This window comes from Hyperoodon ampullatus (genome assembly GCF_949752795.1).
Source record: "Hyperoodon ampullatus genome assembly, chromosome: 2".
Taxonomy (NCBI): domain Eukaryota; kingdom Metazoa; phylum Chordata; class Mammalia; order Artiodactyla; family Ziphiidae; genus Hyperoodon; species Hyperoodon ampullatus.
The window spans coordinates 176,820,448-176,847,284 of NC_136915.1; the positions used below are offsets into that span (position 1 = coordinate 176,820,448).

The 26,837-nt window shown below is 44.7% G+C and overlaps 1 protein-coding gene across 4 annotated transcripts in view; it reads right to left on the reverse strand.

Annotated features, from left to right (window-relative positions):
- The window catches only part of CNIH3 (cornichon family AMPA receptor auxiliary protein 3), a gene marked incomplete at both ends in the record, with an annotated part of 117,805 nt that overhangs the window by 16,790 nt on the left and 74,178 nt on the right, over positions 1 to 26,837 (reverse strand). The window lies entirely within an intron of this gene.

Below are 26,837 nucleotides of genomic sequence, written 5' to 3' on the forward strand. Positions count from 1 at the left end.
TCCAGGGATGGAGGTCATCTCTCCAGCATCCTTCCACCTCCAGAACCTCGCAGCCTCTCGTTTCTGCCATCTTCTGCCTGTCCTCGGCAGGTCACCTCTCCCCTTCACTGTCACAAGCTCCTTCTGCCTGTCTCTGGCCTTCCCTGTGTCTCAGTGGACTTTCTAAACCTGGAAGGTGACTGGTTCATTTTAGGACCAAATCTTTGGGGTTCCAGCCCTGCCCTGCCCTGCCCATACCTCCCAGTCTGCCTTTATCACCATTTTCATGCAGCTTCAAGACACACTTGAATTTCAAAAGCCTCTCTGCCAGTTTCCTCACATACTTGTAAAATTACTGAACTGAGAACCCACTCAGGGAGGAGGTGAGAATAAAAGCACTCTCTCAAGCAATGTCATATTTTTAAAGGGACAAAATTCTCCTACAACTAGCGGGCACTTCAAAGACATCTTAAGTTAACACTTGTAGCTACCCACTCCTTTCTTCCTTTCTCTACGCCAGGGATGAGGGAAGTAGGAATTGTCATGTTCAGAATACAGGAAGTGATTAGGCAAAAGTTCAGATTGTTTGAGAGGAGAAAGACTAACAGAAGGGAAAGTTATAGAATGAGAAGGGCGGAAGGATAAGTGATTAACAAGCTTTCCAGTGCCGAAGAGCCCCGCTTGTGCACTCAGTCAGCAAATATTTATTATAAGCCCTTACTAGGCAGTGAATGCAAAGCAGCCTAGCTGGGGGAGACGGCCATGTAAATGACCACGGAAACCATGGCTTCTACAGCACAACAAAATGGGAGCCGACGTACAGAGGTAGATTCAAGCGACACGAGGCAGGGAGAAAGGAAAGAAGAAACCATCCACTCTGAATGAGGAAATGAAGGAGGGTTCCTTGGAGGAGAATGACCTCTGAGTTGAGATTTAGAGGATAAGCTGTATGGGGGAAAGCAGAATACCCAAGCTGGGGGCCTCCCCAAGGACACTTGGCACCATCCTTCATGGAGGTGTCTGAGATAGTCACATTTTTCCTCGTGTCCTAGAAAAACACCGCTTCCAAACCTTCCACAGAAATGACCTTGAGATCAAAAATCCCTTCTACCAGCCCCTTCTTAAGCCTGTAAGATTTCCAGAGAACAGTAATGACAATTTTTTTTTTTTTTTTTTTTTTTTTTTAGTCATGACGATTTTACCCGACCAGGGAAGACCACAGTGACAGGAAGGAGGCCAAGGCCAGAAACAAGTCATCTCCTGCCCAAGTGGAAAGCTCTATGCACAGTGGATGACAATTAGTCTCGACATTGGACTCACATTCATAGAGTTCAACAGTGAACTTAGGCACAGCTGCCAGCTCTGCCCTCCCCTCTCCAGCCCATCCCACCCACACCACCGTCCCAGCCCAACTTGAAGGGAAGGAGTTCAACCCTTGTATGGAACAAAGGGTCCCCAAACCCCAGGGCCACACCTTCCTAACTCCCTGCCCTCCTAGAGTGGCGTTTTCCATGTAAGGCTTCTGTTGCCACATCATTTATGTAACAGGCACCTGCTGTTTTCAGCAAAGGGAGTTTCTCTCATTGCCCCACAGATCTTCCCTTATTAGAGCAAACTGAGCAGGAGCCTGGGTCTTGAGCATCACCATACCAGGATAAAAACAGATGATTATCCTACTTAACAGCTATTAAGTGGTGTTAGTTACCTGTTACCTTCAGCAAGTTAGAGAAAATTTACTCGAAACAAGCAAAAAAGGGTAAATTGAATGAGAGAACAAGTATTGGCATCTGGGGAAGGAGAGCAAACTGTCATCATCACCATCAATTAATATTAACTGAGGGAATGGCATCAAGATGGCGGAGTAGAAAGAGCCTGAGCTCACCTCCTCCCATGGGCATGCCAAAATTTCAACTCCTTAAAGAGCAACTCTCTGTGAGAACAACCTGAGGACTAGCAGAAAAGATTTTCTACAACCAAAGATATAAAGAAGGGGCCATAACAAGATGGGTAGGAGGAGCAGAGACATGATATAGGCAGGACCCAGGACCCACACCCTCAGGTTGGAAACCCACAAACAAGACAAATATCACAACCAAAAACTTGTCCCCAAGGAGCGAGAGGTCCAAGCCCCATATCAGGCTTCCCAGCCCAGGAGTCCCACACTGGGAAGACAAGTCCCTAGAACACCTGGCTTTGAAAGTAAGCCAGGCGTGCGTTCAGAAAAGCCAGAGGGCTATAGGAAACAGAAACTCCGCTCTTAAAGGGCATGTGCAAAACCTCACATGCTCCAAGTTCCAGAATAGAGGCAGTAATTTGAAAGACACCTGGGTCAGACCCACTAGCTGATCTTAGAGAGTCTCCTAGAAAGGCAGGAGGTAACTGGGATTCCCCCTGAGGATGGAGACACTGGCAGCAGCTATTTTGGGGATCTTGTTCTACCACATTGCTGCCAGCACTGGCAAGCACCATTTTGGAATCCTCTCTCTAGCTTATTAGCTCTGGGGGCTTGTCCTACCTACTAGCGGGCCTGAGCAGTCATGCACAACCTGACCACACAGCCAGCCAGGTCGGGGGCCACTCCCACCTATCAGCGTGCCCACGGCAGTCAGCCTGCCACAACAGAAGTGTGCATGCAGCCTACATAGGGCAATACCCCTGGAGCACCTAGATCTGGTGGTCAGAGGGGAGCATGTGATAGGCCCCATAGGACATCTCCTACATAAGGCAACATCTCCAAGACTGGGAGACATAGGAATACATAGAAATACACACAGAGAATTAGGTAAAATGAGGAGACAAAAGAGTATGTTCCAAATGAAGGAATAAGACAAAACCTCAGAAAAAGAATTAAATAAAGTGGAGATAAGCAACCTATCCAGTAAAGAGTTCAAGGTAATGATTATAAAGATGCTCACTGAACTTGGGAGAAGAATGGATGAAGACAGTGAGAATTTCAACAAAGAGTTATTAGAAAAATAACCAATCAGATCTGAAGAATACAGTAAGTGAAATGAAAAATACATTAGAAGGAACGAAAAGTAGATTAGAAGACACGAAGGAACGGATCACTGATCAGGAAGACAGATTAGTTGAAATCCCACAAGCGGAACAGAAAACAAGAAAAGAGGATTTAAAAAAATGAGGATAGCTTAAGAGACCTCTGGGACAACATCAAGCATACTAACGTTCACATTATAGGGGTCCCAGAAGAAGAAGAGAGAGAGAGGGAGGGACAGAAAAACCTATTTAAAGAAATAATAGCAGAAAACTTCCAAACCTGAGAAAGGAAACAGACATCCAGGTACAGGAAACACAGAGAGTCCCAAACAAGATGAAACCCAAAAGGTCTACACCAAGAAACATTGTAATTAAAATGGCAAAAATTAAAGATAACGATAGAATCTTAAAGGCAACAAGAGAAACGCAACTAGCTATATAACAAGGAAACTCCCATAAGACTATCAGCTGACTTTTCAGCAGAAACTTGGCAAGCCAGAAGGGAGTGGCACAATATGTTCAAAGTGATGTAAGGGAAAAACCTACAACTAAGAATACTCTACCAGGCAAGGCAGTTCATTTGGATTTAAAAGAGAGATAAGGAGTTTTATAGATAAGCAAAGCTAAAAGCATTTATCACACCAAACCAGCCTTACAAGAATGTTAAAGGGACTTCTCTAAGTGGAAAAAAAAAAGGAGGCACAACCAGAAATAAGAAAATTATGAAAAAATAATCTCACCGATAAAAGCAAACACAAAATAAAGGCAGTGACATATGTATGGAATCTAAAAAAAAAAAAAAAAAAAAGGTCATGAAGAACCTAGGGGTAAGATGGGAATAAAGACACAGACCTACTAGAGAATGGACTTGAGGATATGGGGAGGGGGAAGGGTAAGCTGTGACAAAGTGAGAGAGTGGCATGGACATATATACACTACCAAATGTAAAATAGATAGCTGGTGGGAAGCAGCCACATAGCACAGGGAGATCAGCTTGGTGCTTTGTGACCACCTAGGGGGTGGGATAGGGAGGGTGGGAGGGAGGGAGACGCAAGAGGGAAGAGATATGGGAACATATGTATATATATAACTGACTCACTTTGTTATAAAGCAGAAACTAACACACCATTGTAAAGCAATTATAGTCCAATAAAAATGTTAAAAAAAATAAAGGAAGTGAATCACCACTTATAAAGCTAGTGGGAAGGTTAAAAGACAAAAGTAGTAAAATCATCTATATCTAAAATAAGTAGTTAAGGGATATACAAAACAATGGGATGTAGGGCCTCCCTGGTGGCGCAGTGGTTGAGAGTCCGCCTGCTGATGCAGGGGATACGGGTTCGTGCCCCGGTCTGGGAGGATCCCATATGCCGCGGAGCGGCTGGGCCCGTGAGCCATGGCCGCTGAGCCTGCGCATCCAGAGCCTGTGCTCCGCAACGGGAGAGGCCACAACAGTGAGAGGCCCGCGTACCGCAAAAAAAAAAAAAAAAAAAAAAAAAAAAAACAATGGGATGTAAAATATGATGTCAAAAACATTAAACATGGGATGTAGGAGTAAAATGCAGGGTAGTTAGAATTCACTCCAACTTAAACGACCATCGAATTGTTATATATATGAACCTCACAGTAATGAAAAACCAAAAACCTAAAATAGACACACAAAAAATAAAGAGAAAGGAATCTAAACATAACACTGAGAAGAGTCATAAAATTATAAGGGAAGAAAGAAAGAGAGGAAAAAAGGAACAGAGAAGAATTACCAAAAAAGAAAAGAAAAGAAAACAATTAACAAAATGGCAATAAGTACATACCTATCAATAATTACTTTATATGTAAATGGACTAAATGTTCCAATCAAAAGACAAAGGGCAGCTGAATGGATTAAAAAATCAAGACCCATATATCTGATACCTACAAGAGACTCACTTCAGATCTAAAGATACACACATACATACACGGTGAAAGTGAGGTGATGGGCAAGATATTCTATGCAAATGAAAACAAAAAAAAGAGCTGGAATAGCAATACTTATATCAGACAAAACAGACTTTAAAACAAAGACTGTAACAAGAAAAAAAAAGGCATTTTACATAATGATAAAGGGATCAATCCAACAAGATATTACACCTGTAAATATTTATGCACCCAGCATAGGAGCACTCAAATACATAAATCGAATATTAACAAACATAAAAGTAGAAATTAACAGTTATACAATAATAGCAGGGGATGTTAACACCTCACTTACCTCAATGGACAGATCATGCAGAAAGAAAATCAATAAGGTTACATAGGCCTGAAATGATACGTTAGGTTAGATGGACTAACCTAACGTATGAATGATACGTTAGGTTAAGATCAGAGTGGAAATAAATGAAATAGAGACTAAAAAACAGTAGAAAAGATGAATGAAACTAAGAGCTGGTTCTTTGAAAAGATAAACAAAATTGATAAACCTTTAGCCAGACTCATCAATAAAAAAGAGAGAGGGCTCAAATCAATAAAATCAGAAATGAAACAGAAGTTACAACCAACACCACAGAAACAAAAGATTGTAAGAGACTACTACAAACAACTATACATCAACAGATTGGACAACCTAGAATAAATTCCTAGAAATATACAGTCTTCCAAGACTGAATCAGGAAGAAACATGAACAGACCAATTAACAGTAATGAAATTGAATCAGTAATCAAAAACTCCCAACAAACAAAAGTCCAGGACAAGATGGATTCACAGATAAATTCTACCAATCATTTAGAGAAGAGTTAACACCTATCCTTCTCAAAGTATTCCAAAAAGTTTCAGAGGAAGCAATGCTTCTGAACTCATTCTATTACACCAGTGTCACCTTAATACCAAAAACAGACAAAGACACTACAAAAAAGAAAATTACAGGCTAATATTACTGATGAACATAGATGCAAAAATTCTCAACAAAATAAAATATTAGCAAATCAAATTCAACAATATACTAAAAGGATGATCCACACCATGATCAAGTGGGATTTATCCCAGGGATGCAAGGATGGTTCAGTCTCTACAAATCAATCCATGTGACATACCACATTAACAAATTAAAGAATAAAAATCATACAATCATCTCAATAAATGCACAAAAGCTTTTGACAAAATTTAACATCTATTTATGATCAACACCCTCAATAAAGTAGGTATAAAGGGAACATACCGCTACATAATAAAGGTCGATATGACAAACGTACAGCCAACATCATACTCAGCGGTGAAAGGTTGAAAACATTTCCTCTAAGATGAGGAAAAAGACAGGTATGCCCACTCTCACCATTTTTATTCAACATAACATTGAAAGTCCTAGCCACAGCAATCAGATGAGAAAAAGAAATAAAAGAAGTCCAAACTGGAAAGGAAATAACATTATCTCTGTTTGCAAAAGACATGACATTATATGGAGAAAACCCTAAAGATGGTGCAAAAAAAACTAGTAGAACTAATAAATAAACTCAATAAATTTATAGGATACAAAATTAACAGACAGAAATCTGTTGTGTTTCTGTACACTAATAATGAACTACCAGAAAGAGAAATAAGAAAACAATTCCATTTACAATAGCACCAAAAAGAATAAAATACCTAGGGATAAATCTAACCAAGGAGGTAAAAGACCTGTACTCTGAAAAATAGGACACTGATGAAAGATATTGAATATGACACAAACAACTGGAAAAATACACCATGGTCATGGATTGGAAGAAATAATACTATAAAAATGTCCATACTACCAAAGGCAATCTACAGATTCAATGCAATCCCTATCAAAATACCAATGGCATTTTTCACAGAACTAGAACAAATAATCCTAAAATGTGTATGGAACCACAAAAGACTCCAATCAGCCGGCACAGTCTTGTGAAAGAAGAACAAAGCTGGGGGTATAATGCTCCTTGATTTCAAACTATACTACAAAGCTACAGTAATCAAAACATAGCATGGTACTGGCAAAAACAAACACAGATCAATGGAACAGAATAAACAGCCCAGACATAAACCCATGCTCCTATGGTCAAGTAATTCATGACAAAGGAGCCAAGAATACACAAGGGGGAAAAGACAGCCTCTTCAATAAATGGTGTTGGGAAAACTGGACAACTACATGCAAAAGAATCATGTGGTTGTGGACTACATTCTCACACCATGTAAAAAATAAATTCAAAATGGATTAAAGACATAAATGTAAGACCTGAAACCATCAAACTCCTAGAAGAATACAAAGACAGTACGCTCCTTGAAATCCGTCTTAGCAATAGTTTTCTGGATCTGTCTCCTCAGTCATGGGCAACAAAGGCAAAAAGAAACAAATAGGACTACGTCGAACTAAAAGCTTTTGCACAGCGAAGCAAACCATCAACAAAACAAAAAGGCAGCCTACTGAATGGGAAGAAGATAGTTGCAAATGATATATCTGATAAGGGATTATTAATATCCAAAATATATAAAGAACTCAGACAACTCAATATCATGAAAAAGCAATCTAATTAAAATGGGCAGAGGATCTGAATAGACAGTTTCCAAAGAAGACATACAGACGATCAACAGACACATGCAAAGATTCTCAACATCACTAATCATCAGGGAAATGCAAATCAAAACCACAATGAGATATCACCTCACACTTGTCAGAATGTCTATCATCAAAAAGAAAATAAATAACAAGGGTTGGTGAGGATGTGGAGAAAGGAAACCCTTGTGCACTATTGGTGGGATTGTAAATTGGTGCAGCCACGATGGAAAACAGTATGGAGGTTCCTCAAAAAATTAAAAATAAAACTACCACACTATCTAGCAATTTCACTTCTGAGTATTTAACAGAACAAAACAAAAACACTAATTTGAAAAGATATATGCACCCCTATGTTCACTGCAGCATTTTTTTTACAATAACCAAGATATGGAAGCAACCTAAGTGTCCATGGATAGATGAATGGATAAAGAAGATGTGGTATATATCTACAATGGAATATTACTCTGCCATAAAAAATGAAATCTTGCCATGTGCAACAACTTGGATGGATCTAGAGGGTATTATGCTAAATGAAATAAGTCAGACAGAGGAAGACAAAGATTGTATGATTTCATATGTGGAATCTAAAAAAACAAAACAAACAAATAAAACAAAATGACAACAGAGTCATTGAAGCAGAGAAAAACTGGGTGGCTGCCAGAGGGGAAGGGGGAGGGGGTTGGGCAACATAGGTGAAGGGTATTAAGAGGTACAAACTACCAGTGTAAAATAAATAAGTCACAGGGATATAATATACACCATAAAGAATACGTCAATAATATTGTAATAACTCTGTACGGGGACAAATGGTTACTAGGCTTATCATGGTGATCATTTTCATAACGTATTTAAATGTTAAATCACTACGTTGTACACCTGAAATTAACATAATATTTTAAGTCAACCATATTCCAGTACAGCCCTCCAGGCTGCCCAGGGAAGGGGGTGGTCTGAATGCAAGCACACACAGGCGGGTTTGTCCAAAGTCTGCCTAAGATTAATATTAGCTGGGTTGTGCCAAGGTTTATCAGAAGTTTGACTTAGCAAATTAATATTGTGAAAAAAATACAAAATAATATCGTAACTTTTGCTTCCAGTAAGGGCTCGAGTGACAGTTTCTTAGTGAAAATAGTATTAGATTAAGGAACAAGAGACTTGGGCTCTAGACCTGCCTATTAAGCTGTAGAACTTTGGGTGAACTATTTAATCTCAATGGGCTCAGTTTCCTCATCTATAAAATGGAAATAATAATCATATCGACTTCATAGGACTGTTATGAGTATTAAATGAGTTAATATGTGTGGAGCTCTTAAAATAGCGTCTGGCACATAGTAACACTCCATAAATAGTAACTATGATTTGTAAGAAGGGGTGTTTGAACTGCACAACCCCTACAGTTCTTTTCAGCTCAAATATTCCATATAATGTGTAAAAAGCAGCAATTAAACTTCCTTGAAAATTTAACCAATGTATCTTCCTTTTCCCTCTCCAATCTATTTCTAGGTGTTTGCAAAGTTTTAAAATCCTCTTTCTCCACTAATTCCTATGCCTAGAAATATGTGTTCTGTGGAATCTGATCCTTTTGTGTGTCAATAATAATGACTCCTAAGTAATATACTTCCCCATGCTCCTGAAAAATGATTTCCTCATCTTTCCTGAGTCACTATTGTGCGTGTGGATGTCTGTGTTTGTCTGTATGTGTCTTTGTGGGTCTCTCTCCATACCATTGTTCTATCTGTACATTACACAGTAAGTGCTCAGCAAACTCACCATTTACTCATTCAACAAACGTGCAGTGAAAGCCTACCATGAGGTGTCAAACACCGTGGCAGGCACTGGAGGCGCCAGGACACATTAGATGAGCACTGTGACTATGCTTCAGGCATCCCCAGGCTGGTGGGAGAGACCAACAGCTGAACAACAGAATGTGCTGCAGGCTGCACTTAGACAATGGGAAGCAAACGAGTCGAAAGAAACAGCCTGAATCAGAGTCAGTGGAAGACCAGAGGCAGGCACACAGCCTAGCGGGCAGCCATGGGGAAAGAGAACCTGCTGCAGAAACACGGAAACACCTTGGGCCAGTCCCAGCCTCTACCAGCTCTCACAGGAACAACGGCCGTCTCTTCCTGACCTGTCTCCCCTCTTCCACCCCACCCCTGCTCCCAATCTATTTTCACCTAGTAGCCAAAAAGATCTTTTTGAAATGTAAATTCTTTTGAAATTCTTTTGTAAATTCTTTTGATCTTTTGGAAATGTAAAATCATGTCAGTTCTTTGCTCAACCCTCCCATTGCTCCTAGAATAAAACCCAAACTCCTTACAATGAACTCTAAGGGTCTACATGATCTGGCCTCTGTGCCCTTCTGACCCCACACCCACCATGGCTCCCTTGCTCACTCTACTCCAGTGGCATCTGTCCCTTTGTTGTTCCTGATACCCTGCCTGTCTGTTCCCACCTCAGGGCCTTAGTGTGTGCTGTTGCCTCTGACTGGAGAGGCCCTCCCCAGACATTCTCACATCTGTCTCCACCTCATCATTCAGGAATCTACTCAAGGTCACCTCCTCACATGAGCCCTCCCTCTCCATCCGACATGGTTCTCTCCTTACTTGCTTTAGTTTCTTCATGGCACTTATCATCATTTCCTGAAAATACATCAATTATGTACTTGTTTACTTGTTTGTTGTCTGTTTTCCACACTAGACTGTTCCATGAGGGCAGCCTGTCTTGTTCACAACTTTATTCACAATGCCTAGAACAATGGCTGGCACACAGGGCAATTTTTTGTTGAGTTTATAAATAAACTACTCTTTTCTCCACACAAACAAAGCTATCGCCAACATCAAGTTAATTTTTGAGTGTGAAAAACCGTAAGAGCCATCTCAGTAGACTAAAAAATAGTGTCAGTTCAACACTAATTTAGCAAGCCTCAAGTTCAGTGGGTCTGGCGCCAGTTTAGTATTTGTTTGTCGCATATCCACAGACTGTAGCCCCAGCCCTGGCTGGTCCCTTACAGATGTGTACAACTGGTCATGAAGGGCTTGAGCAAAGGAGAATCAGTGCAAATTCAAACTCGGTTCAACTCTCTGAGCTCTAAGCACCCAAGGTGCTGGGTTAAATATGGCAGGAGGCCCAGCAATGAGTAAGACCCAAAGAGCTTACAATAGACAAGGAGAGATACGTTGAACACCTAAGTGACTATAAACTCCAAAGCAGAAGGTGGGGACAAGCAAAATGGAAGTATAAGCATAGTAGGTTCAAAGGAGGAAGGAAATAGATTTGCCAACACCGGCCCTTGCTAGGATAAGCAGTGCTATGGAATGAAAGTGCCCCCCGAAATTCAGATGTTGAAGCCTAGTCTCTAATGTGATGATATTTGGAGGTGGGGTCAATGGGAGGTAATTAGGTCATGAGGGTGGAGCCCCCATGAACGGGATTAGTGCCTTTATAAGAAGAGACATGAGAGAGATGATCTCTCTCTCTCTGCCATGTGAGGATATAGCAAGAAGATGGCCATCTGCAAACCAAGAAGAAAGCCCTCACTAGACCGCTACAACACTGCCACCTTCATCTCAGACTTCCCAGTTAACAATAAATCTCTGTTGTTTCAGCCACCCAGTCTATGGAAGTTTTGTTATAGCAGCCCGAGCATATTAAGATGCACACACATGCACAGTGAGTGCCTCAGGGTGGCCTCCTCCTACTTTTACCCACTGTCAGGGCACAGGTGTGAAGCAGCAGAATGGGCTGGCCAGTGTTATGAGAAAGCGACAAAAGGCCACCTGTCACCTGTCCCCAGCTATTGTCCAGAACCCTCTGCTGTTCCTGAGGTCCCCACTCCAGGCTCCCATCAGGGGCTCCCATCAGTCCTTTCGATAGATGTAGGAGCTCCAATGGGGCCCAACAAGAAGCTGCACTAGATTGCTGCAAGAACACAACATTTCCCCACCTTTCTCATCTCCATTTCTCATCATTCTCACCTCTGGGAAGCCAAGAAATAGCAGAGAAGGGCAGGAGAGGATGGAAAGACAGATCCCACTTGAGGACCTCACTCCTTGCCCCACAGCTCCTTCTGCTCCATGGAGTGCCTCTCAGTTCCCTTCTAGGCTCCTTGAAACCTCCTTCCAAAGTTCTCAGTAAACCCACAAGTCTTCATACTGTACTCCATTCTTTCCCCAAATCTCCATCCCTGCTTCTAATCCCAAGAATCTTGTACTCTATGCATCTGCCCCCAACATCCACTCCCGGAGCTAACTTGTCCTTTGAGAAGCCAAGGCTACAGTAGGGAGAGTTGGCTTCTGTGATTCCCAAGCAAACACTCAGACACATATTCATTGTATTTATTCACTCACTCATTCACCCAACATTCATTATATACCAGGTCCTATACGCTGTGAGGGTTATAGAAAAAGGGGATAAGACATCACCCCTGTCTGTATGGAGCTTATGTCCTAGCGTGGAAAACACGTACTGTTATGAAGAAGAATGTGATAAAATGGGTGGCAAAACAGATGGTTGAAGGTCTGGGGGTCTGGAATTCTGGGAAGGCTGCCCTGAAGAGGAAGAGTCATCCTCTGGCCTCACCCTTTCTTTGCAGTGGTCCAGGCAAGAGAGAGTGGTGGTTAGGTCAGGATGGGTGCAGAGGGGATGGAGTCACATTGATAGATTTGAAAAATACTTAGGAGGCTCTATCTGTAGAACTTAGTAATTGATGAGATGAGAGGTGAGTATGAGGGAGAGGCGGAATCAAGGATCACTCTCAGAAATCTTCAACAGCTAGATCATGAATTCATGGAGATGAGTGGCATTGGAAGAGGAAGTGTTTTGTGGGGGGGTGGGCTCAAGATAAGGGCTCAGGATTGGCCAGGATTTGAGGTGTCTGTAGGAGAGTTGGGTGTAGAGAACTGGTCCTCAGAAGAGGGATTTAGAGGTTATAGAAACATTGATGGTAAATGAAATTCAGGTTGCCTGGTAGGAGAAAGCAGAGTGAGATGAGATCAAGGACAAAGTCCAGGATGAAGTCCTTGGGTTCACCAATATTCAAGGGGTGAGCACAGAAAGAAGAGCAGACGGAGAAGGCTAAGAAAGGGCAACCAGACAGGCAGGACAAGAGGACACAGGGTCAGGAAAGCCAGGGGATCTTGGTGGTTAAAGATGGAAAGAGAAATGGACAGCCAAACACTGCTGGGGGAGATGAACATCACAGGAGGGAAAGACGCCCATCGGATTCGGGGACAGGGAAGTGACTGCCACTTCGTTCACTTTTGGGAGAAGTGTGGCTGTGAAAAGGAGGCTGGTAAAGGGCAGTAGCTGGACAGGCCTATGGGAATAAGGGCTTTTTTTGTTTGTCTTTGGGAAGGTACATGAGATAAACACAACTTTATGTGGAGACAAAGTTCTACAGGAATAGTGGTCCTATCCCTCACCATATAGGTGACATGAATCTCTGGATTGGCCTAAAGACTGAACAACAGGTGGAAAAGGGGTTTTTAAATCAAACAATCAACTTTCAGGTGAATTTCTGGAAGGCAAACAATCCATTTATAAGTTGGGGACAGCCCGTGCTTCTCCTGTGCCCCCGCAGCTCTCGGGGACAGTGTTGGCAGGTGTCCTAGAGTTAGGTGTTCAATGATAACTCATCAATGAGTGCATGAATGGAATGACCCGTAGGTCCCATTAATCACTTCTCCCTGGAATTTTGATGTGGACCTTTTTTCATTTTTTTTTTGCGGTGCGCGGGCCTCTCACTGTTGTGGCCTCTCCCGTTGCGGAGCACAGGCTCCGGACGCGCAGGCTCAGCGGCCATGGCTCACGGGCCCAGCCGCTCCGTGGCATGTGGGATCTTCCCGGATCGGGGCACGAACCCGCGTCCCCTGCATCGGCAGGCGGACTTTCAACCACTGCGCCACCAGGGAAGCCCTCTCCCTGGAATTTTAATCGTGGTCCGCTCATTCATTCCATCCACCCATTCAACAGATATGATTCAGGGCCTAGCATGTACCAGGGCCTGGGCTAGGCAGCCTTATACCACTTCACAGAGTAAAGATGCGGGAGACACAGCAAGCCCTTCAGAACATGTTTTCCTGCCACCGGGGAAGTGCAAAGCATGCAGCTCTTCACACTCCTTGCAAAGTGAGGGTCCACAGTGTGTGTTTACCTCCGTGCAAAGAGCAAAGGAGATGGGCCAGTACACATCTCTTCTTGATCCCTCAGTATCTTTCACATTTTCCCTGGTGCCATGTAAGAAATCTGTCTCAATAAGATGATTCTCAGTGAGTTTAAGGAGTGAGGGGGTCTTATGAATGTGTATATTTCTGTGAAGCTGTTCAGACAGAGAACTCCGGAAATGTTTGACTAAAATGTAAGGGCTACTGGTGTCATCCTGTCTGTGACTCCCAAGCTGGTTTCTGAAGGCTGCTTTAATTTCAGGGAGCCGAGGCCTTGTAGAGGCTGCTTAGAATATACATTAATGCTATGTGTTTCAGAACAATTAAAAATTACACTGAAACAAGAGGATCAAAAGTCAGATCAAAGTACTAAAACAGACAGATTTAATACTGGGTAATAAATAGCACATGCTTTTCTCCTTTCTCCCAATAAAGCCAACTATATGCATATATGTTGGTTGATAATAATAACAGCTGATGTTTATTCAGCCCTAACCACTCTGTTAAGTATTTACTGCCTTATCTCATGTATTCCTTGCAACAAGCTCTAAAGTAGGTGCTTTCATGATCCTCATTTTACAGAGCAGGAAACTGAAACTCAGAGAAGTCATAGTAACTTGCCCAAGGTCATTTGGCCCTGACTCAACCAGGACTACTGAGTGTGGACTCACAGAAGTAAACCCCTGGACACACGCAAGGCTTTGCAGGGATTTGGGATTTGGAGGACTTTTATTCCCCACCTGGCAGGGTGCCTCCATCCCCTCTCTGCCTGGGAAAGAGAAGGTACATGTGGGAGTGGAGATCACAGCACCAAGCCGCCTTTGAGAAGGCAAAAATCCTAGTGAAGCAGATTAAAGCTCTGGGCATCTCCCCAGCAGGTCTACCATTTGAGTTACATGAATCTATGACTCTGGAAGTTAGGTATTTGTCACTATGGCAGAGACAAGAGAAGGAGAGACTACCCCGAGGATTTTGGTCCCAGCTCTAAAAGGGGGCACAAACTTGACACACCCCCATAGAGCAACAGCTCCTAGCAATGTACACAGTACTCCTCCAGGTAGAATGTCTCACAAAGGAGCAGCATATCATGGTAAGAACATCCCTTCCTGTCAAGGGATGGATTGGAATATGTTCCATTGACCCACCTCTGCCCTGGCTCCCACTTTGACTCAATGGCATGTTCATTTGCTGCAGAGAAGCTCCTGTCCACCAGCCCACTGTCTCTAAAAATGCAGGTGTTACTAGACCCTGTAAAGTATGTATATCCTCCAAATGACCCTATTTCTATTCCCATAGCAGTCCCTATGGCCTACAGAGAGGGAATGGGGGAGTTTCCCGCTGATGCTTGGTATACAGATGCCTGGAAACAGGAACAAACCACACCAGCCAATGGGCTGAACTCAGAGCAGTTTGGCTGGTGATAATTCATGAGCTCAGGCTGTTAACCCTTTACACTGACAGTTGGGCTGTTCTAAAGGAATTAATCCTGTGGCTTAGACAATGGGAAGTCAGGGGATGAGTGATCATAAATAAACCCTTGTGGGGTCAGGGTACGCGGAAAGACATTTGGGTTCATCTGCTAGAGCCTGAGGCAGTCTTCACTCATCCATGCCCCAGCTCAGAAGGTGCTGATACCCCCGGCAACCAGGAAGCTGATGCCCTAGCTCAGGTATGGGCCCTAGCAACTGACTCTCCAGTATATACAGAAGATAGGATACATAGAAAGAGCGGCTACCACAGCACCTGGGTGGGATGACACATTACCAAGAATGCTAGGCTGCCCTTGAAATATAGTGACTTGGTTAATGCAGTAACAGCATGCCCTGTGTATTCAAAACTATACCCAAGGCAACTGCCCAAGGAGTCTGGGACCATCCACAAAGTTCCCAACCAGTGAGGGACTGGCACATGGATTATATTGGCCACCTCCCTCTGAGCAAACATTTTAAGCATGCCTTGGTTTGTGTAGACATTGCATCTGGCTTAACCCAAGCTTTTCCCTGTTGCCATGCCAACCAGGCTACCACCATTAAGGGATTAAAGAAACTGAGTACCATGTATGGATACCCTCATCGCTCAGACAGTGATCAGGGGTCACACTTCAAAGGTCATGATATGCAAGACTGGACAGAAGAACATGACATTAAATGGAGGTTCCATCTCCCCTATAATCCACAAGCAGCAGGATTAAGAGAAAGATAATATGAAATAGTAAAGCAGCAGATAAAATTCCTAACAAGTAAAATGATCTTGGCCAGGCAGACTAAAGTACTGTTCCTGGATTTAATGGATTTGAATGATCAACCAGCAGAGCCTGTTACCACCTACACCAGACTGGGGGCACCTCCCAATGCACCGAACACTATAAAGGTGTGGAAATGATAAGAAACAGCCATTGTCCCGACTCTCACCATGTATCAACCTGCTGTGCTGCTCAGAACCCCAAGCCCCATCGCGCCTACTGGAATTTGCAGTGGGATATACCACCAGGATGGGTGAGTTACCTGCCCCCACCCCGGGGTAAGGGATAACGACTCAGTCTCTGGTGGGACCCCATTGTCCTGCTGCAAGCTGGGTCTGTTAAAACACACTGTAGCTGGAGTGGAACATGTACCATTGGAAGAGGGAGACGATGGGGGTCCTAGCCTGGCACACCCCGGCCCCCAATCCATCTCTTGGGCCTGGCAGTGCTGCCTCCCTCCTCCAGCTGACATGGATGGTACGTTCGACCAGCTCAAGTCCTAAAACTGCCAGCCCCCCCTCCTCAAGGCCAGATGGACACATTTTGCTCTCCACTGGTACAATCATTTGGCCACCATCTTTGTCCTCTCCATTGGCCTGGAGGACATTTTCACAAACACAGAAGCCCTTACAAAATTCACCCAGCAAGCTTCAAACGATTTAAGCCAACAAAGCCTACCCTTACTGAACACTGAAACGTCTCTAATGAGAAAAGCTGTCCTCCAGAAGAGTATGGCCTTGGACGTTATGTCTTAAGGAGGCACCCGTGCCATTTTCCAAACAGAATGTAGTATGTTCATACCTGATGAGTCTGCCAATGTGTCATCTTTATTAAATCCCATAAAGGCACAGATGAATGCCCCGAGTGACCCGATCCCCAGCCTAGGGGACTTCATAAATCAATGATTCAGATCATAGGGCCGTCAGGGAGGGGGAAAATTTCCCCCTCTACCCTTCTTGAGTTCTTGTGGCTGGACTAATAATAAAATTGACACAAAACAGATTAACAGGAGAAAAAGAAACAAATTTTAATTCATCTGCATGGAGGTCTTACAGAAATGGGACCTAAGACGTGGCCAGGGGCAGGCAGTTTTTATACTTTTTAGACAAAGAAACAATAGATTTGTGAGGCATTGACAGGACAAAGAAATTAAGCTTTGGGTGCTTAATTAGTGAAGAATCTAAACAGTCTGGTCTTGGGATAGTAAATGAAAGCAGTAACAAGGTATGTTTACCTGGCTTCTCAGCCCCCAATTCCCTATCTCTGGTGATAAGGGTGACCTTCTACATCCTGATGCAGGGAGTACACCTTTCACATGAGAGACTATTTACTGCTTTTCAGGGAAACAGAGAGAAGGGTGAAATTGTCCCTTTTGCATCAACCATTTCTTAAATAACTTTAATTCAACATAATCAATATGCCATTGAGGCATAGTTTGGGGTGGCCTGCCCTGAGCTCCAACAGGGCTCTTGATGAAAAAGTAATTGTTACTTACTTTAGGAATCATTACCTTAATCTGTGTTTTCTCTTGCATGTGTCTAGACTGTGGCATCTGTTTTCAATGCAGCCAGACAGCCTCCAAACGAGCACTTCCGTGATGAGGAAACCCCTTGCTGACCACTCAGGGCACATTATGGAAGGGAGACATATAAGATTGTAATGGCCGGTCATGAAGGATGAAGTGTTGGAGGAGGTCATCCAGAGGATGAGATTGCTGGCTGATCCTTGATGGGGGGCCCAGGGAATCAAAGGCTCCTCACCCCCTCCCCTGTCCTTGGAATATACACTCTGTCTACTGTTCTCACAGTGGGACCTGTTCCAAGGACATATCCTTGAGAGTGGGGTGTTACTGAGACCCTGTGGCCTGAATACATGACTAACCCAGTTAAGGCCTCTATATAAACTTTTAAGATTCTGGGGGGCGGGTGTGGAGATTTGCTCATCTTGCTGGCACCCAAAAACACTTTGTAGCTAAGCGCCCTTGCTTATTAAACCTGCCACCTACCAGTCTGGAGTGGTCTGCCTTTTTCTTCGGTCTCTCCCTGCCCTCCATATACAGGGGACAGTGTATGAACCAACACACAGTGAACAAGCAAAACAAGGTGAGAGCTGTGATGTCCACCATACTGCTTGGAACTGTGCAAAGACTTCATCATGACAATCAAAAACCACATGTGCTTCTCAGCAGTGACCTGTTTCTTTCCTCTATTTGGCTTTTCAGTAAAACCAGAGACATGCCTGGAAGCCATAGGTGCAGTGATTATGTTTTAAATAAACTATCAGGCTGCAGAGGAAGGTCTCCCGGGCGGTGTGTGTCTGGTGCCTGGTTAACACGCTGCTGAAGATCATACTTCCCTGAAGATCCAGGGTTTAATACCAGTACAGTCAAGAGGGGCATATACAACGATGCTGCTCGGAAGGCTGGGCGGGGCGGGGGGGAGGGGGGGTTGGTTGAAGGAGTTTTAGGAAATTTAGTTAAATTAATTAAGATTTAATGTTAATCTTTCAGTCAAGGCAACTGCTAAAACACGATGTGGCAGCTGGAAAATCTGAGAAGTTTGGAAACTTCAGATAAAGCTTTCCGGAGTTTTCAAGGTGGTTGCCAGAGCAACCTCAGGGACCAGATCCTGGAAGAGCTGAAACATTCTATTTTAAAAACACCCAGTTGATCATCAGAAAGCCAGAAATGAATCAACCAAATAATTGGATACACATTGGAAATTCTTATAAAGATAAGCATTTTCTCAAAACTGGAAATAATTCCATCTATGAGCAATATCTTGACCTTGGAAGCAAACAGATTTCAAAGTGACTCCCCAAAGTTTTATCACCTGCCTTTTGCACAAAATATTGAAATTTAAAGCTCCTCTCTCCACTTGAATTTCCTCTCAATTTCAGGCTGCATTAAAAGTTCCTTCTACCCATCATCTCATCTCTTCAAAAAAGCCTCTCATACATGCATGCAATCATTCGTTCATTCAACAAACACTTGTTGAGTAATTTATCATATTACCGTGAGCCAGATATCCTGCCAAAGGCAAGATAACTCAATGACATGGTCCCGACTTTAGGAAGAGTCCTTCAGGAAGGAGAGATGAGATAGATCCATAAATACCACACAAGACAATGTGAGATCCTATCATGAAATTGTAGGGTCCTGAAAGTCACTGGTTCCCAAAACTGTTGCACATCAGAATCCTTTGGTAGAGCTTTACAGAAATGCAGAATTCCAAACCTTACTGCAGAATTTGGATCTGGATTTGAAATGCTGTGCATCTGACTCTGATGAGCAACCAGGTTTGGAAACAGCTGCTAACAGTGAGAGGAAGAAGAACTTACCCTCAGCTGAAATGATAAAGATTTCATGGAAGTGGATGGGCTTTAGGTGAGCCTTTAGAGTCTAGGGAAGATAATGGTACCCAAGTGGAGGGGGTGTTACCTGGCTGGCCTGAGTTCAAGCTGGGGAGAAGCAGGACAACAGCCTGGGAAAGGCTACTGGGAGGGCCAGGAAGGTCAGGGGAAATTGGGACCCGATACAACAGACAATGAGAAACAATGAAAGGCCTCTAAGCACAGGAAGGACTGTGTGTACAGCAGTTTTAGCAGAAATAATTTGGCAGAGTTACAGTGGATGGACCGGCAAAAGTTGGCATCTGGTTTTAAAGAAGTTTATAAGGAAACCTCTGGCTCTTGAGTAAAGAAATAAAAACTGAAGTTGGTTACAGTAGGAATGAAAAGGAAGAGGTAAAGAAACATTATTTAATGTCTTAACATACTGCTTTATTTCAAAACGGATTGTAGGTGGCTCACAAATGTGTTGTTAATTAGTCATGACATATTTGTCTCTGTACAGCTATATTTAGTAATACCTAGGATCATGCTTAATCTATTTGTGTTCTTAAACACTTTTCTCTGGGTTTGTTCTATTTCCAGCTTTGGAGAAAATGCAATTTTATAAACTCATCAATAGAGTGCCTCCTACGTGCTAGGACAGCACAGGCACCACAGAGAACGCAAGGTTGAAGAAGACGTAGCATTGGCCCTTCGGGGAGACTGCAGCCAGGTAAGGAATCAAATATGTAAATAAGATGTCACTATGTAGGAAGACCACTTAAAAAGCCAATAAGGCAGAGAAGCCAGATACTATTTCTTGTTCAGTGGATTAAAAAAGATTTCATGGAAGAGGTTACATTTGAGCTGAAACTAAAAGATAACACTTTAGCCCACAGAGAAGAACATTCCAAGTGATGAAATAGTGTAAGAAAAGGCACCAAGAAAGAAAATCACAGTCTTAAGTCTCCATCCACAGTACTTGGCACAATTCCTGGCACATAGTAGGTACTCGCTAAATGTTGGGAGAGCAAATGAGTGTTTGAAAGGAAGTAGATTTCAGTAAGGTTAAAAGAGAGGTTAGGAAATCGAAGAGGACCTTAGAAGCAATGCTAAGTATTGGTCATTTACTCTCCAAAATTGGGATCCCGAGAAGGCTTCCCGATAAGGAAGCTCTATACGATAAAGGTTTGCTTAGATCACTCCAACAATGATGTGCAGGGTGAATCGAGGAGGAAGACCAGGGAGCAGACCAAAAGCCAGAGGGAAAAAAAAAACACCTAGGAAGCTACTGCAATAGTCCAGGCAAAAGAAATGAGAGTCTGAGCCCTTGAGGAAGTGGCTTGGGGGAAGATAGGTGCAATTCATGAAGCGCTTTGGAAACAGAATCCACACACCGACAACAGATGTGGTGTTAAACCTGAGTGGCATGAAAGACAGTGTCTCAGTTAACCAAGATGGGTTAACTAAAAGAGCAGGCTGTAAATCTATAATAAGTTTATGACAGCTGAATGAAGGGAGAACTCTGAGCCCTTCCACCCCTCTTTGGCACTCACTCTTGAGGGTGCTGCAGTCCTACCATGACCATCCATAGCGCTGGATGGATATGACACTGCATTTCAAGCCTCATCTAGACTCATGTCTGTTCTCAATTGGTGCAATCCAAAGAGGTAGAGAAGTGTGATTCATCAGCACTCCTACCCCCAATACTGAGTTTGAAGTACAAGGAGCAGACCAGGTAAAGATACTCAATAGAAGGCTTCAAATGCTTGCCTGGAATTCAAAAGGAGGAGAAGTAGGAGAGAAGGTATACGTTTGGGGCCCACTCTAAGATGGATGATGATAAGGGCTTCCCTGGTGGTGCAGTGGTTGAGAGTCCGCCTGCCGATGCAGGGGACATGGGTTCGTGCCCCGGTCCGGGAGGATCCCGCATGCCGCGGAGCGGCTGGGCCCGTGAGCCATGGCCGCTGAGCCTGCGCGTCCGGAGCCTGTGCTCCGCAACGGGAGAGGCCGCAACAGTGAGAGGCCCGCATACCACAAAAAAATAAATAAATAAATAGATAAATAAAAAATAAGATGGATGATGATAGAAGCTCCAGCATTGGAGGGGACGAGCTCAGAGAAAGCAGAATCTTACACTCAAATGCATACAGTACTAGACAGGTGGGGGAGTGGTCAGAGTGGAGGTGATCTGAAGAACATAGTTCCCATCTAAAGGGGTCATCCAGTACCTAACTCCAGCGGATGGCTGCCTTGAGGGATATGGTTCCAATATTGCCAGGGCCCTTGCAATTTTTCCCCCAAAGAAGCTGAAAATCCAGATTTTTGTACGAAATTTTCAGATTCTCAAAATATTGAATGGGACAAACAAAACAAATTTGCAGGCCATATATGACCCACAGGCTGCTGATTGCAACTCCTAGTATAGAACAAGAAGATAACAAGGCCAAGGGCGGAACATAAATGAACACCTGCATTTGGGATGTGAGAAAAGAGGAGTCAAAAAGGAGATAGAAATGAGCGGGCACAAGACAGGAGGAAGAGTAAAATGGTCTTGTGCCAGGAAGTCCAAAAAAAGGAGGTGACTAGTAATGTCACACTACAGAAAGGTCAAGGGGGTAGGAATGAAGAAGTCGATCTACTGGACTCAGGAACTGGGACATCATTGGTGACCTTCAAGATATCAGTTTCAATAAAATGAAAGAAGCATCTGGCACATTGCAAGGGATTCTGAGATGAGTAGGAGGGAGGAAGTGAAGGTAAGGGGTGTTGACCACTTTCCCAGAATTTGGCAAAATAAGAAGGAAGAAATGTGTGGGTTGGTCGTATGAAGGGTTACCAAGGTCAACAAAATTTTTTAGAACGAGGAAGACTAGATGTGTTGAAAGATGGGGGACAAAAGAGCTGGATAGCAATGCGAGAGAGAAGGTACTCCGGAAAGAGGAAGCTAGTTTGGATATGCTCCAGACTGAGTCAGAAGGAGACTGAATCAAGGGAACCCATGGAAGGGGCAGAGAAGGGCCCAGAGGTAGGAGAGAAGGCTCCGAGAGATGAGGATGTAAAGCAGAGCAGGAAAGAGACAGGAACCCAGTGTCAATAGCCTCCACTTACAAGCAGAAGAGGGTCACTGTTGAGGAACAGCAGGGCAGTTTGGACACTGCCAAGAAAGTCTGCAGCAACCAATGAGGCAGCGTGACAGCAGTGGTGTAGGGATGAGTCAGAGGCCAGCTGCAAGCAGTCAGGACCCCGCTGCAGGGAGAGGGCAGGAATTGGGGGGACAGTGCCTGATTCTGACTCAGCAGAGTGGAACTGACGAGGTGCGAAAGGCAGGTCAACGGGACAAGGTGTTCACTCCTGCTGTCCCTTTCTACAAGGCTACATGGTGGGCACTCGGTAAATACTGAGGAACAGTGTAGCCAGTCAGCTCTGTATTTTTTTTTTTTTTTTTTTTTGTGGTACGCGGGCTTCTCACTGCTGTGGCCTCTCCCGTTGCGGAGCACAGGCTCCGGATGCGCAGGCTCAGCGGCCAAGGCGCACGGGCCCAGCCGCTCCGCGGCATGTGGGATCTTCCCAAACCAGGGCACGAACCCGTGTCCCCTGCATCGGCAGGCCGACTCTCAACCACTGCACCACCAGGGAAGCCCTCAGCTCTGTATTTGACAGTGAGGGGCCTCAGCCATGCTGCTCAAAATAATGTGCATACGGATCTCCTGGAGATCTTGTTAAAATGCAGACTAGGGGCTTCCCTGGTGGCACAGTGGTTGAGAGTCCGCCTGCTGATGCAGGGGACACGGGTTCGTGCCCCGGTCCGGGAAGATCCCACATGCTGCGGAGCGGCTGGGCCCGTGAGCCATGGCCGCTGAGCCTGCGCGTCTGGAGCCTGTGCTCCGCAACGGGAGAGGCCACAACAGTAAGAGGACGGAGTACCGCAAAAAAAAAAAAAAAAAAAAAAAAATGCAGACTAAGATCCCATAGGTCTGGGTGGGGCCTGAGTGTCTGCATTTATCACAAGCTCCCAGGTGATGCCACTGCTGCTGGACTCCCATTGCTAGTTGGCCAATTCCACATAGAGGAGGGAGAATAGAAAAACTGCTTCCGTTAACTTGATGGTAAACTCTCAGTTGTCCATACCAATGGAGGGGGTCCCTGTGATGTTCCAAAGCAGTACAGAAGCCTTTATTCAAGATTGAGGAGTGGTTTTGTGATTGTTACTTTTCATCCAACAAATCTCCTGATTACATCTTGTTTACACACTCTCATTAAAGTGGACTTCTCTTTCCCATGGTCAGAAAGGAGAGATAGCCAACCAGAGGTTGGATATTGCAGTAGACAATATGAAGGATTATCCATCTGTGAATGATGGAAAGTCAACAGGATTTAGAAATATGAAATAAGTAAATAGCCCAATGCAGCAAAGGTGAGTCGGGGGGAAAGGACTCAGAGTAAAGAGGAGACCCAGTTAGATTTCACTCTGCCATTTGGGGGCATTGAATCTCTGTCTTTCTGCACTTTTCATTTATCTTCAGTGAAGGAGCTGGACCAGAATTCACGAAGGCCCTTCCCAGCTCTAATATTCTGGGATTCTAACCTTGAAGACTGTGACTATAGGATTCTCAGAATTGGACCCAACTCCCCTCCCACTTCCTTCCATTCACTCACGGAACACTGACTCAGCACCCACAGGGTGCAGGCACCACGCTAACGTCTGGGGAATTCGACTTACACCAGACTCAGTCCCTGTCCTTCAGCAGCTCATGGTCTAGCTGGGGAGAAGAAAATGCAATGCTGCCTGGTACGTGCTAGGATGGACGTCAGCCCAGGGGCTAGGGGAGCCCACAGGAGGGCCCAGACCCCAACCAAGGAAGGAGGCAAAAGGCTTCCCAGAAGTGGTGACATGAGCTGAGTTTTAAAGAATGGGTAGGTTCAGCCAAAAAAAAAAAAAAAAAAAAAGTCAAGGAGGAATGAGCAGGAACAGGGAGAGTGAATGGAGCTTAACTGGGTGTGGCTAGAGCAGGGGAAGGGAGGGCAGCCTCAGGAGGATCCCCCCCTCCACAGAGCCTTCTGCACCACCCCTGCCCTGCCCACCTCCATGAGGCTGCCTCAAGCCATTAGTATGGAGAGCTCAAAATCCCGAAGATCCAGCACAAAAACCAGAATGGGCACAGGAGATGCTGGCAGGGAGAGGAAAGGAGGAGGTGAAGGTGATGCGCAACCAGAGGAGGTAATGACCAGAGGGGCTTGTGACTCTAGATCAATTAAAAATAATCATGGCAGGGTCAGGGCTGTGTTGCGCGTAGAAGGCTGTCCAAAGAGCAAACGGGGCAGCCCACTCTGAGGGCTGAGAAGCAGGAAGCGGCGGCCCCCAGGGTTCCCCCACAGAAATATTCCTGTGGGGAAACCACCAGGCACAGTCCTCTGATGCAGGGCTTGTCAACCCTGCTGCTGCCCATGGGAAATACCTGGGGAACTTTAGAAAACTACCCCCATTCAGAGACACTTTCAAAACGCCAGTGTCATGAAAAAAAAAGTGCAGAGACTGTTCTAGATTAAAGGAGAAAGTGGGAAACATGGCAACTAAATGCAGTGTATGATACTTGATTGGGTCCTGGATGTTTTTTTTAAAACCATAAAGAACATTATTGGGGAAATAGGGGAAATGTGACTACGAACGACATTCAGATGACATTATTATGACAATGTCCTTGAGTGTGATCATGGCAGTGTGGTGATATTGGAAAGTGTACTTTAGGGGTGAAGAATCACAGTATGTAAAACTAAATGGTCCAGCCAAACAAAGAGTGTGTGCTTCATACCTGGGAAGGGAGGGGAGAACAGACACAGCAAATGTGGCGAGGGATGGATCTTGGTGAAAGCTATTTAGGTATTCATTATACTACTCTTAAAACATCCCCTGGGCTTCCCTGGTGGCGCAGTGGTTGGGAGTCCGCCTGCCGATGCAGGGGACACGGGTTCGTGTCCCGGTCCGGGAAGATCCCACATGCCGCGGAGTGGCTGGGCCCGTGAGCCATGGCTGCTGAGCCTGCGCGTCCAGAGCCTGTGCTCCGCAATGGGAGAGGCCACAACAGTGAGAGGCCCGCGTACAGCAAAACAAACAAACAAACAAACAAAATCCCCTTACATTTGACATTTCTCCCTCCCCCCCCAAATTTTTTTAAGTTCCCATGTGCAAACCTCAGAGGGTGGGGACTGCGCCCCAGCACTTTATGAACACCGTCAAGAGGGCACTTGGTTCAAGCAAGAATGAAAACCACTGCCCTGTTTCTTGCTGGAGCTGGAAATACCTCTGATCTCTAAAAGCCTACGCATCCCAGCTGCTCAAAGGCTTTTTCAACAGTTGGGGGCGCCAGGAGATTTGGGGGGAGCTAACGACCAGGTGTCTGTGCCCGGCCCTGACTAGGGAGGGGAGGGTCAGGGCCAAGGTGGGATTCAATCCCCCGCCCCGCTGACCTCAGCAGTCAGGCCACACAGGGCACTTACATGCAGTAATGAACCTGAATGCTGAACCCTGCTTGGCTAAGGGTCTCAAACTTGGCTGCGTATTACAATCACCCAGGGGAAGTTTTAAAAATCCTGACGCCCAGGATTTATTCCAAACGAATTAAGTCAGAATCTCTGGAGATGGGACTCAGGCATCAAAATTTCTTAAAACTTCCCAAGTGATTCCAGTGTGCAGCCAAGTTTGAAAAACAGTGCCTTAAAGAGCGTTTTACAAATGGTAGATACTGTGGTTAATAATTATGTGGGCCTGACAACGGTGATGGCCAGCTACAGATTTTCCATTATCACAGGTGTCTTCACCTGCCTGCTTGCCTCTTTCAAGTATCCTAACCAGTTCTGGAGCTAAGAATAGAGTTTCTGAAGGAATTTGTTTCCTGAAAGAAGCTTGTCCTCTTTTTTTTTTTTTAAAGATATCTCACTTTTTAAATTTTTATTTTATTTTTTAAATTTATTTTTGGCTGCGTTGGGTCTTCATTGTTGCGCGCAGGCTTTCTCTAGTTGCAGCGAGCAGGGGCTACCCTTCGTTGCGGTGCGCGGGCTTCTCATTGCAGTGGCTTCTCTTCTTACGGAGCACGGGCTCTAGGCGTGCGGGTTTCAGTAGCTGCAGCACGTGGGATCAGTAGTTATGGCTCGTGGGCTCTAGAGCACAGGCTCAGTAGTTGTGGTGCGTGGGCTTAGTTGCTCCACGGCATGTGGGATCTTCCCAGACCAGGGATGGAACCCATGTCCCCTGCATTGGCAGGCCGATTCTTAACCACTGCGCCACCAGGGAAGTCCAGAAGCTCATCCTCTTTCATGAAGCAAAACTATTCCTAGTACTTTCATACATGTGACCTATCTCCCAGCTCTGCAGGACTCTGCCGGTCCCATCCAGCCATGGGCTGGGTAAACACCCAGCGGGCATTTAGGCAGAACAAGGTAAGCACCGGCACAGACACACCCCCGCCACCAAACAAACACACACACACACACACACGCCCTGTGTATAAAACACCTGAGTCGCTGCTGGTCTGCAGGCTCCCCACAGCAGCCCGTGGGGCACTCTAAATGTTCTGTCTCAGGATA